The sequence below is a fragment of the Desmodus rotundus genome, chromosome 6 (assembly GCF_022682495.2).
Source record: "Desmodus rotundus isolate HL8 chromosome 6, HLdesRot8A.1, whole genome shotgun sequence".
NCBI classification, from domain to species: Eukaryota; Metazoa; Chordata; class Mammalia; order Chiroptera; family Phyllostomidae; genus Desmodus; species Desmodus rotundus.
Genome location: NC_071392.1, coordinates 108,313,823 through 108,327,186, shown reverse-complemented (window position 1 = coordinate 108,327,186; position 13,364 = coordinate 108,313,823). Strand labels below are relative to the sequence as shown.

Sequence of the window (13,364 nt, the reverse complement as noted above, 5' to 3'; positions counted from 1 at the left end):
AGTACCTCCCAGGAGCCCAGAGCATCTGACTCAAGGTGGGGGTCACTGGGGCCGTCGTGCCTGCCAGGGAAGTGCAGGGGAGAGGCCCAACAGGAGCCAGAGCTGTGTGCAAGCAGCGCGGCGGCAGCAGCAGAGGGCTCACTCAGCATGCACCGCGGGGCAGGGTGGTGCTGGGACAACCCAGCCGGGTGTCTGCAAACCAGATGGGCCCCAGCCTTAGGAGGCTTGGGGAGGACCTGGCAGGACTCCCTTCCAAGGGAGGAGCTTGATCAGGATAGGCTCCCAGGAAGCCTGGGATGGGCATGGGGCCAGGCCAGGGTGAGGCCACTTCCCAACAGCCCATGGAGGTAGGGTTCCCAGCCTACCCTGGAAGGACTAATTCAGCCCACATGGGCCAGGGTTAGACTCTTGTCTTCTACCTTCTAATAGCGGCTATTTATTTTTTTCTATCAGGCGTTTCAAGTATTTATGAAGTTGTTTGGGGGTTTCTTTTTCAGCTTTTTATTTTGAAATGATTATAGACTTGCCAGAAGTTATAATAATAATAGTAGTAATAATAGCACATGGAGTCTCTTGAACCCAGCTTCCCCCAATGGTGGCATCTGTAACTTCTATATAATAACAAAGCCAGAAAATTAGCATTAGTAAAATATTATTAACTGGGCTACAGTCCTTATTCTGTTTCCAAATGTGTATGAAGCTTTGAATCAATGATTTGCAATTACAGGACATTCCCGCAGTGCTGAGCCACCTCCCAGGACCTTGAAGTAAGGTTGGTGTGGGTTTAACTAGCAGGCAGGACAGGAGGTAGACAGAGGTCAGGAGAGAAAGACAGAGACCGAAGGAGCAGCCATTCCTTTGGTTGCAATTGTGACCATGCCGTGTGGTTCAGGCACAGTGAAATCGGACCTGGCACCTTCTGTGAACCAGCCACACCATGGCACACAGGTCCAGTGGGATCCAGGCAAATACCTGGTGGCTTCCATCCATGCCCACTTTCTTTGCCTATATGGACTGAGTGGTGGCTTCCCCCAAAATCTGCTCATTTCTTACCCCACCCCAGACCTGTGAATGTGACCTTATTTGCAAAAAGGGTCATTCTAAATGTAATTAAGAATCTTGAGATGAGATCATCTTGTATTATCTACAGGGTCCTTATTTCCGATGACAAGTATCCCTATAAGAGAAAGAAGCACAGGAGGCAGGGACTGGAGCGATGCAACCACAGGAATGTCACAGCCACCAGAAGCTGGGAGAGACGCTAGAGGATTCTCTCCCAGAGGCTCCAGACAGACGCAGCTCCACCAAGCCCTTGACTCCAGATCCTAGCCTCCAGGACTGGGAGAGAGCACATGTCTCTTGGCTTAGGCCACCAAGTTGGTGGTGACTTGTAATGGCAGCCCTAGAAAGCAAACGCATTCTATAATTCAACCACACAGCCCTCCGGTTTGTTCCTTACCTGGGCAGGACTTCAGATCCCAGTTTACCAATGAGAAGTCCTCTGATGGGCCCAAGGATGTAATGCTGCTGAGTGATTGTGCTATGACTCAAATCCGTCTCTGGCTCGCTCCCAAACCCACGATCTTTGCTAAGATCGTTGAGAGCCTCCTAGAGGGACCGCTGGTTGCCTGTTGCAACAAGTTTTTGTTCTAAAGCTTTAACCTCACTCAAAAAAAAAAAAAAAAAAGAAGAAGAAGAAGAAGAAGAAGAAGAAGAAGCCTACCTACAAGCCTCAAGAACCTGAAAAAAGATATTTACTTGGTTATCTTCTCCCTCCCTCTGCGTCTGTCTGAGACAAGAGGTGGGGTGAGTTGCTAAGTAGGAGGATACAGTCGCTGCAGGGGAAGAGGGAGATTCTGTTCCACTGACTTATTCCCCAGCAGAATATCGCTGGCTTCTGCTGCAGCTGTGTGCAGCTGCTGTCTCCAGGAGCACCCCAAAAGTTCCTCCTGCAAGCCACGTTCTAAGCCAGCCAGTCCACTCTATGGCTCTGAAGACCAAGTCAGGCCAACTGATCCTCGAAGTCCTGTCCTGGCTTGGGGGAGACCGGTCTCCCTACACATTTTCCCTGTGAGTCCAAAGACTTTATTTTATTCTACTTTATGAAAAGATATTACATATACATAGAAGGGAGAAATTAAACAATTTAAAAAGAAAAAGTAGGAAACATCTCCCTCCCACCCGAGACACTAGTTCCTGAATTCTCCTCCCCAGAGAATAACCTGAACCAGCAAGCATGGGCGGCTAGACATATCCTATTTTTACACAAATGAGAGGACTCCATCAGCCTCATCTGGCACCTTTTTCTAACTGATATAACTTGAAGATGTTCCCATCACAGCACACATTCTTGATGACAGCTGCTAGAGCGTTCTTTTGCAAAATCCACTCTAATTTATATAACCTACCCCCTGTGCGGCAACACTCGGGGTGTTTCCAGTGTCTCCTCTCTGGAAACAGTGTTGCAATGCATGTCTTGTACACTTACCTTCACACATAAGGGCATATCTGTAGGGCTAATTTCTGAAAGAGGAATTGCTGTCTCAATTGGATGCATGCCTTTTAAAATTGAATAGATACTGTGAAATTGCCCTCCAAAGGGGTGGTAAGAATTTATACACCCAGCCAGCAGTCAGTATCTATTACCCTATGATTGGACCATAATGGTGCGTTATCAAATCCTTTCTCTTTGCAAATCAGATAAGTAACAATAAACATGTGCGTGCTGGGAAGGAGCTGGTGGTATGAGAAAAATTTACACATATGTATGCATATGTAAAAATCATTGAACTGTACACATAAAATTAGTGTGCTTAAGGTACTTCATTGTACATGCATTATACCTCAATAAAAGGAAAACAATGCAATCTGAAGGAAAAACGGGATGCCGAGATTAAGGAATGACAGGGTCTCCTCCTTCGAGAGAGTGATCTTAAAATGCCTCCCTGTAACCCTTGAGATGATGAGGCTCCCACGCAGGAGTCTAGCATGTGAAGAGGGTTTCAGACACAAGGAAGAACCTAGTCAAAGGACAGGGAAGGAGAATGAGTGATTAGGGGAAGTGAAAATAGCTAGCTAGGGAGACTGGTCCCAGATGAGGTCCAAAAGGTTATCAGGGGCCAGATCAAATAGAGTCTCTTAGGCAAGAAGTTTGAGTTCTTTTTCTCACTGCAGTGGGAAGCCACTGAAGGGATTGAAGCACGTGAGTGGCATGATCCAGTCTATATTTAAAAGGAGAAATCACGTGGTTGCTACATGGAGAGTGGATTTTAGGTGGACAGAAATGGAAGCATAGAGACAATTTACAAGGCTGCTGCATTCTTCAAACTGAGAGATGGGGGTGATGATAAAGATAGGGGGAGGTGGGAGGATTGTGGATATATACAGAGGGATGATCTGTGGGACCTCTATACCAATGATCCAGAGGATAAAATATGAATGGGGGATAAGAGTGAGGGGACAGTGAAAAGACACTGCCAGCTTTCTGGCCAAGTGGATGGGGGCCATGGTACCACACTTCAAAACTGGAAAAAGTTTAAGTAGATCTTGTTTTAGACTCTGAAGAGAAGAATCAAAAGTCTGGTCTGGATCATATTAAGTTGTAGACATCTAACAGGCAAGAAGCATCGAAGGGGAATCACCCAGGAGGGAGTCCTTGGAGAACTGTGAAAGGCCTGCCTCCACATGCATTTGCATGTGGCCCCAATCCACCATCGCTCCTGCTTTAGGCTCAAACCCCAAGGACTGTGGGCATTGTCCTTTTGTAGCTATGAAATAGACATCTCTGTTTAATAGGCACACCCCCTCTCTGCACAGTTTGACTCTAGGCTCTTCCAGGGCAGAGACTGAGGATCCCAGCACATGCTCCCAAATTAGGTATGTGGCTGAACTGATGGCTCTTCCCACATTAACTCAGCTGAGCTTGGACTATAATCCACTGAGGGCCTGGCCATTGTCAGAAGGAGAGAAGAAAGTCTCTCAAACCCCTAACCCTGTTGGAATCAGAAGATCTCAGTGGCATTGCTTCTACCACCCAGAGGAGTGGAACCCAAATAGTCCACGGTGAGTAGCAATGGGTCAGGTGCCATCCTTACCCAGTGGAAACTGTAGAAGGTTCGTGCAGTCACACAGAAGGCCTGACCCAGCCTTTTCTGGGCCAAGTCCCACCACCACCCCATCAATCCCATGTCAAATATGCCATCAGGACAGTCAATAAGGTTCCTGAATGTGGTTTCTTCTGTCCTTACCCACAACTAGCCACTACCCTCCTCCTCCACCTCCATGTTAAGTCCTTCCTTCTCAAAGGCTCTTGGTGGTTTCCATTGCTCTTAAGGCAAAGCCCAAGCTCCTTACCCAGGCACCCATGGCCTTTAGTGATCTGGTCTCTGCCAACTTTTCCACCCATACACCCTGACTCATAGACTCTCTCCTTGTTCCCCAAACATTTCAGGCCCCACAAATGTATCCTTTAGCTCCTTTCTTGAAAAGGCTAGTTCATATTTAAAGGAAAGCAGTATGGGAAGATGCTGAGCTTTGTCAGTGCACAGGAGAACACAAATTAACTTGGGATAGTCTTTTCCACCTATAAACTGGTAAAAAATTTAAAAGATCTAGACTATCTAGTGATTAAGAGGGAAGAGAGGCCATGCACGACTCTGTTGGTGAGAGCGTAGGAGTTGTAACCTATCGACTCTGAAGGCAGATTGCTTCGGTCGCAACCATCAATCTTCCCAGATTCTTTCTCACCGCAGATCTCAAACAAAGACCTATGTCACACATGGTCACTGCAGCCTTTTTTGTCAAAAGTAGGACACAACTTCAATGTCCCCCACCAAAAAACAAAACCAAACAAACAAGAGAAACAGGGCATCTAGGTCATTTACGATGCATCCAAATGGCTGACTTCCATTGAACTGGTAGAAAGAACGAAGCAGATTTGCATGGACTGATTTGGACCGATGTGCATGATACACTGTTAATGCCAACACAATGTAAAATAGAATAATATGATCTCTGTTTGGGAAGAACAACTGAGAAAAAATCTGATACACACATCATTTCTGCTCAGGGTGCCCCCTTCCTGGGCAGTGGGAGTGGGGAGCCATGAGCAAATAGGGAAAATTTTCATTTTTTACTTTGTCCACTGCTATGTAATTAGCATATTTTGTCACAGGCATGTACTCCTTTTGAAATTAAAAGAAGACATCTATAATAAAAAATAGTTAATGAAAATCGTGAAAGGGCTCCAGGGCAGTTAGCAGTGGCAATTGCTGCCAATAGTTCAAAAAGAATCAAGCCTCAAAGAATATGGGAGCTTGTTCCCCAAGATCTGAAAGGGGGCAGTGAGGGGGTGGGGGGGGAGGGAGAAGGGGGCCGATCATACGAGGCCTCGATTCAAAGAAGCCGGCATGTTAGGCACTTCCAGTGGCACGTTTGTGCAAAGGAGCAGCAAGATGTTACATGAACTAAGATCAGAATGTGAACAGTATGTGGGTGCCTGTACAAACTGCTTCGCTCAGGGCTGCCGATCTCCCAGGACCCATCATCTGGCTTAGAGTTATCAGCTCTGTACCTGCCAGAGCCAAGCCTTGTCCTTGCTCGTGTGAATGGTGGGAACATCCCCCAGAAACAGAAGTTTATGAGGAACACCTTGGGAGAGAAGTGATACCCAAGGAAGAGAGGATAAGGCTAGTTTTAGGGTACAGTGTGGTGTCTGGACCTTGGATCCGTCCTTAGTCTTATCCCAAACTCTGCTATGTCCCAGGGGTGCAGAGGGAGCAAAGAATGGGAATGCATGGGGTGCTGCTCACATGGGTGTGGCCATGAGAAAATTCAGCAACTGTACACTGAAGATAAGAATTATTTCTAAAATCAACTAAATAAAATAGAAAGAGCTATATAATTTTTTTTAAGTCACAGCAGACAGGGAGAACCTAGAAGGGAGAATCCTTTAGACCCTAGGAGCACAAAAGGAGAGGAACCCGTTGTTCACTCAGGCATCTTGAGGGTCCCAGCCTGGGTTCCAGTCTGGGTCCCAGCAGCAGCGGAGGCCACAGTGCTGGTGGCGCCCATATTTGTAAATACACAGAGTTACAGATGTAGCCACAGAGACAGATGCACATGTAGATTTAGCTACATGGGAACTGTACTCACATAATTGATGTTAATAGAAAAATGCCTGCAATGATACACACTAAACTAGGAACAGGGATTACCCTGAGTGAGTCATTTTTGAGATTAGTTATTGCTTTGTCATTTGATTATTTTTTACAACAAACATATTTTTTAAATTACAGTGCTGTCAGGGTTTTTCTCCTCTTGCTTCTTGACAAACCTTGTCAAATATCCTTTAAAGTACAATATGTTCCCCATCGACGTTGCTTCTGAATTCTTGGTACAGATATTCCCGAAGTGTTGTCTTCCCACCGAAAAGCACTTGTCCCGGACTCTGCTGGGGAGATAATTAAGTTGGGAGGTTCTTGAATCCTCTTCTCAGAATTTCTGAAGTAGGCTCTCTGGGGCCCATGAATCTACATGTTAACGTGATTCTGTTGCTCACTGTTGTTTGATAATCTGAGTTAGATGGAAAATTTCTCTCATTTCTGGGTGCCCGAGCCTTTTAACTGCATTCATCCTGTGGTCCAGGGTTTTTTCGACTGTCTCCCCCACTAGACTGTGAGCTCCTCAAGGGAATGTCTATATCCAATTCAACTCAGTTTCCTTAGGGTGTAACTCAGAACATAAAATACTCAATGAATATGTGTTGCATGAATGAATGAATCTCGATCATCACACAACCATTGAGTTCCCAAGGATGAGACTCACTGGGCGGGCCCCATGCAGATATGCAACCGGGTTCAGTTCAAGTACATTTGTGCCTCTCTGAGGAACTCCAGCCGGTGATCCCAGGCTGCCATGGGTGGAGACAAGCCAGACCTAGCCAGACAGTAGGGAAACCCCAAAAGTCAGTGGAGCCGGGCAGAGGGGTGACCCAATAACTCAGGTTATGAGGTCCAGCTTCTGTGGATTGGGTCGGCTCTTCATTAACCTTAAAGAGACTGTGACACCACTCAGGTTCCCTAAGATCAGCGAGTCTAACCTCCCCAACGGTACAGAGCAGTGATCACAAGCTGGCACTGTGGGGCCAGCAGCTTGGGTTCAATTCCTGTTCACTTTCCAAGTATAGATTTGGGTCAACTCCACTATGAGCCTCAGTTTCTCCATCTGCAAAGTGAAAAAAAAAATAGTACTTAACTCAAAGGATTGTTGTGTCAAGTTAGATCATTCATGCAACAAATATTCATTAAGCTCCTACTATGTGCCTGGCACTGTTCCAGGTGCTAAGCAAACAAAACAGGCGCACGTGCGCACACACACACACAACCTGTCCTGGATTGGGTTAATTTGTGTATAGCAAAGTCCTTCCAAGAAAGTAACCTCTCCAGGTGGCCAAAGGAGACTTCACATTGAGACGTGCCATAAGGAAGTGACTTGAAACCAACTGGTAGTTACTGGAGCTAAGAATTAAGACTCTCAGAGAAGAAAGTAGCAGAAGTCACCCACAGATCCTTGGCAATGGCCAAGGGGGTTTTGTAAATGGCCAATAAATAGCAGCTTTGGAAATCGCTACTTTCTTCTGCTCAGCTCACTCTGGTGTGCCCAGAAGTAGAGCTTCCCAGGCCCTGGAGAAACAGAGCAGGGTGGGAGGACAGGACACCAACATGTGCCGGAGCCACCGTGCAGGTCAGCAAGCTCCCCAGCTCCCCTTCTTGGAAATAAGCATCTCCCTTTGCCAGAAGAATGTAAACTTAAACAAGAAAGTGCTTCATGATACAGTGGCTAATTCATGGCTCTTGAGTTGTGAGTGGGACTGAGTATGTGGGCTGTGGCTTTCTACCCCCCCAGAGCAGGTGGGGGGTGGGGAAGAGCAGGTTTCCTGGAGATAAGAAACTGTGGCCTGCATTTGCATGTTTATGCCCGTGTCCTGTTGTGCATGCATATGTTTATGTGTACCTCTGTGTGTCTGTACACATATATGTGGCTCTTTCCACATATGCATGCATCTGCTCACATGTGAGTTTGTGAGTAGATGGGCCTATGTGTTTTGCCTCAATTTCTGATGATCTGTGTCTGTAACTTCACCCTGTGTTACTGTATATTCGTGTCTCTGTGTGTGCCTATATGTACCTTCCTGTGTGTGTCTGTGTAAGTGTGACCATGCTCAAGGGAAGAACAGGGAGAGAAGAGGGGAAGCAGACATTTGAGTAGAGGGTGGGGTTCAGATCCGGCCAGGGAAGCGGGGTATGTGCTGGACAGGGACTGCCAAGGATGTGGCAAGGAAACAGACCTACAGGGTGTCCAATCAGGGCCTCCAGAAAGGGCCTTTGGAGCTCTCTCTCAGCTCAGGAGGTTGCTCTGGCCTCAGGGAATAAGGCATGCTCCCGGGCACACAAAAGCCCAGCAAGGCCTCCAAGGGGCTCCCTGTGGCCCTGCCCAGGGGAGCTGGCTCCATGAGTCCTGGACATGAGAGTTTAGAGTCAGAGGAAATTGTGGCACCACCTGTCAATCTCTGACCCACAAACTAAGATCCTCCAGTAGGGGAGAACAAAGGCTGCCCCCAACTTGTGGGCACTGATGGGGCATCTAGGAAAAGAACAAGCCTATGAGCCTGGCCTGTCCCCCCGTGCCCATGCTATTGGTCATCAGCAAGAGAAGCTGTGTGAGTGACACCTAACTTCATCCAGTGCCCTTGCAGCCACCCCAGGGGAGCTGGGCCCAGGCTTGACAAAGGAGAATGAGTTAGACCCTCGCAGGAATGACAGTGCTGGGGTTAGGAAACAACTGTGACATGAAGTCGACTCATAAAATTGACAGGGTGGGCACAAGCAGGACAACGAGATGAGATAGAAGAACATTCTGGAGAGAAGGCACAGGCACTCCCAGACCCTCCCATCTAGGGAAGTTTACAGAATCTGGATCAGAGAATACTTCATTTTCCCCTGAAGGTGGCAATTGTCCTGTGATTGTCCTCCAAGCTGGGAGGGTGTGACAAATCAGTTTAAGAGGACAATTGCCCTGGACACCAGTTGCTTCTATCCGGGTCTCAGCATCCCCAGGCTGTGGCCTCCGTCCTCAAGTCAGTTTCCTCTGAGACATTGAGACAGTCCCCGCTCACTCCCAACCAAACCCACAGAGCTTCGTGAGGGGGAGGGGTCTGCCTGCCTTTGGTCCCAAAGGTCAAGCAGGTGGAACGAGGCCCCATCCTGAGACAGATGGCCATCCAACCCCACCCTAGGACTTTCTGATGGGACTCAGCCTCCGGGGTTGTTTTCAGTCACAAGGGGCTTAAACGTCAAGGTGGGCTTGTAAAAAGCTGCATATCTGCCCACCAGCAGGAAGGGGCATTCCATGACAGTGGGGGGAGGGTGGAGACTGCCTTTTCCACAAATGCACGCAGACCACCCCAGCGAGAAGCCAGTGAGGCACGCTGAGCTGATCCCTCACCCAGCCACCACAATCCTCCCAGCAACGCTGTGACCCATCCTCAACCAAAGCTGCCTTCTGATGAGCCAATTCCATTTGAGGGCCCCAGGAAGCCCAGCGTGCATATCCCTGAGGATTCCAGAACTCAGATGGAATTGGAGTCCCAGCCTTGGCCGCAGGGGTTCTCTCTCCCCTGTGTGTGAGTCCCTCCAGGAACACCTTTAGAAAGAGTTGAAACAAGGGACATGATAGCTGTACTCTCTCTGCGTACCAATTACTGTCATCAGGAGGAGAGAGACCGCTGTGCCCTGGCACTGAGACCAGCAAAGGGTAGTGAGCATGAATTATGCATGACGTGGGCCATAGAGATAAGAGTGGAATGGGGAAAATCATAACCCTATTAATAATGGAAGTGCAGTTTGTAAACTCTCCACCAGGAATAATTTGCATTGCAATATAAACAGGGAGTATAACACAGAGCAGCCGGCAGTGGCGCCTCAGCGAAATGTAAAAGCCACCATTTCAAACATTACAAGTCATGATTAAATTATAAGAATTTGTTCGGCAGAATGTACAAAGAGAGGGCATGTGCTCCGACTCCATCCGAGTGTGGGGGCAGCAGCCTTGCCTCCGCGTGTCTGCTGGAGCGTGAACCAAGGGCTTGGGTCCTTGAGACCTTGGCAGTTGTTATAGTCATTATTGGCTGTCGAGTGCTTATTAGGCAAGCCGGTCTAAGCATGTTGCATGCAATCACTTGTCTAATTCTTTAAGAAACCCTGCAAGGAAGTCACGATAACATTCCACCTTCAAAATGAGAAACCGAGGCCCACGGAGGCTAAAGAACTCGAGTTTGAACTGCACAATTGGTAGGTCGGGTGCATTGTAATGCAAACCCAAGCATTCTGACCTCTGAGCCCACCCTCCTGTGCTGCTCTGGTGTCTCTTGTAGTGACTCAGGTGCCCCTTTGTGGGTCTGCCAAACTGGGCTGATGGGAGGGAAACTTGGAGCCATCCTTTTAAAAAATAACTCAGCCACACATCGGGAACTTGGTCAACTTTGATCCAGTCATCCTTCAGTTATAGGAATCCCATCTGAAAAAAAAATATTGTGATCTCTATTAGCCATTGAGGTATAATCAGTATTATTAGCGATTTCTATATAAAAGCTCTGGGTACAGCGATGTTTTTTTATTTCCACAGTGTCACGTGAAAGTTTTGGAAGCAACCCAAATGTTCAATAGTCGTCAATGGGTAAACAAGCAGTGGTGAGCTGCTATGCACCCAAAGGGGGGCTGTCGGTGAAGAATTGGAAATAACATGGAAACACACTCGTTAAGGAAAATAAGATTTGAAAAGACAGACTCAGTATGAGCTCAACTGGGTAAAACAATAGGTGGAAAAATATGGGAATGTACCTAAAAAGATAACAAGGTTTGTCTCTTTGTGTCAAGAGTATATGCGGTTTCCTTTTCTCTTCTATTTCTGTATTTTCCAAGCTATCTACAACAAGCAGGTATTACTTACATAATAGAAAAATTACATAGATGATATAGATAAGGGTAGGAATCTGGATATAGCTGCAGATGTAGGCATAACTGCAGACATATTGTGGTCCTCAGTGTGTACGTTTGAAGGGGTCCTCACCACCTCAGTTGCAGACACCAAACAGAATGAGAAACTCTATGTCCCCACCTCGTCCTCCCCATCCCACAAAGTCTTATGGTTCCTCGCACCCCAGGACCGTCTCTCACTGTGTATGAGCGGCTCCCTCACTGACCACAGCTCAGAGCCTCCTGGACCAGAGGACTAGGCACTTGCTTCCCACACAGGTGAGCAGCACCCCAGGTGCCATAGATTTTTCTCTCCCATATCTAGAAGCATCCACCAGTGGGGAGGTACCTGCCATCTATGTCAAGTCAGAACTTGACAACCCCACGCTTGCTCCCACGAGAATAAGGCGAGGTTAAAAGGCTCTGGGCTACAAGACAGTGCTGGTGGCACTGACCCCATGGCTGTGGGACCTCGGGTAAGTTACCTGAGTTCTCTGCACCGCAGTTGACCTACCCATAATTGAGAGTATTCGCCTCCAGCACATTAAAGCCCTTTTCCTGCCATGGGACCGTATAAACATAAGCTCGTGTGAATGTGAGATAAATCTAAATGTGAAATATACTAACGCAGTTTCGGAGTGTTTGAACACCTGATAACTAGCATAAAGGCCCACCTGCTTAGGCCAGTTCGGTGACTGCCTGCAGAGTTAGTGAGGGCACTTGGACCTAGCAAGATGACACATCAGTGTGACTATAGTGAGCCTTGGGCAGGGTGGCCAGGCTCCCAGCCTCTCAGACTGGGTAGAGCATTGCCATCTGGAACAGGTTCAGCTGGACTTTGTCACCAGTGGTTGCTGCCCCGTGCAGAGACCCATGAAAGTCATTATGAGGGAAACCCTATCAGCAGACGAGTCAGACCTCCTCCTGGTGGATGATGGAAGCAAGGGAGATAGCTATGTTCTCCAGCATAGGAGAAGCAGGATGCCAGAGGCCTGGGAACCTAGGAGTTTCCAAACTGCCCGGATGGGCAGCTCAGAGGCCTTGAGCCCTGGCTGGGGAAAAGACTGACAGCCAACTGCACTCCCCACTGTCCTCAGCACATTATTGGCATTCCAGAGAGGAGAGGCAGAGAATTAATTTCATGGTGACTTCCTCCCCCCCCACACCCATGCCTCCCCAGCCCACACAATCCCCAGCCAGGTCCAAATGAGGGTCTGTGTCTTGTAGGAAGACAAATGATCCCAATTAGGAAAATGCTTCTGAGGCTCCCACATTCCATTCCTCCATCTGCTCCTCCCCAGTATCCCAGTGAGGCTGTGCACCCAAATGCTGGGCACAGGGGCATGCAGTCAGCACTCAGTAAATGGGGCTCGGCTCTGAACCACGTGGGTGTGTTTACCTTTGCTCCCCTGAGCCCCAGCTTGCCTGCGGAGAGAACCTCTTTCCTTCTACTCCTAACTCCTACCTCTTCCGAATTCACTCCACTTTTTCTCATCCAGTTCGTCAAATCCCAAATGATTGTAAGAAAAATGAGAGACTTTAAAGGTTTTTCTCATTATTTAACATCAGTCATTCTTGTCACTACCTTTCCTGGCTGGCTTCAGAAGGATAAAAGCACAGTCTTTGTGTTTAAGAGGTTTAAGACCAGAATGAGAAGGAATAAAAAATGATAAGGAGTTCTGTCGAGCGGCCAGAGGGAAGAGAAAATACTTCTCAAGCATTTATTATGCTCCAAGCACTGTGCTTTGCATATATTATTTCATTTATCCATGATAATAGCCTCATGAAGTAAGCCCCATTATCCCCTTGTGACATATTAGGAAACAGGCTTGGAAAACTGACATCACTTCCTAGTACAGATTTCCTTCTTTCTGCCTGGCAATGAATAAGCTAGACCTCAAGGTGGAGTAGTCAAGAGCCTTACTACTACATGTGGTCCATGGACCAGCACCACAGAAATGCAGAATCTCAGGTGCCACCCCAAACCTGCTAAATCAGAATCTGCATTTTCATAGACCCCTGAGTGATTTATGTACACATGACAGTTTGAGAAGCCCTGGTTTAGAGCAGGTGCCCCATCTCCAGAGAATATCAGTCTAGAGTTTCAGACTCAGCAATTCTGGGGTAGGGGCCCAAGAATTTGCACTTCTAAGTTACTGGTTGATGCTAACGCCACTGGTTCAAGGAGCAAGTTTTGAGAACCCAGGATCTGAAGACACCCCCAAAGCTCCAGCCATTCACCCTTCCCTCCTTCTGTGTATTTAATGGGCATGTGTTGAGGCCCTGCTACCACCACTTGGCACCTCAGCTAAGCCACTGGGGAGTCAGACA

The 13,364-nt window shown here is 47.7% G+C and overlaps 1 long non-coding RNA gene across 3 annotated transcripts in view; it reads right to left on the bottom strand.

The window, feature by feature from the left end:
* Positions 1–1,708, bottom strand: part of LOC123479680 (uncharacterized) — a 36,846-nt gene extending 35,138 nt beyond the window's left edge. For all 3 annotated transcript variants that reach the window (XR_006655373.3, XR_006655374.3, XR_008427193.2), the window contains exon 1: positions 1,460–1,708. This is a non-coding gene — a long non-coding RNA (uncharacterized lncRNA). The remainder of the gene's footprint in view (positions 1–1,459) is intronic.
* Between the last annotated feature and the right edge of the window lie 11,656 nt (positions 1,709–13,364).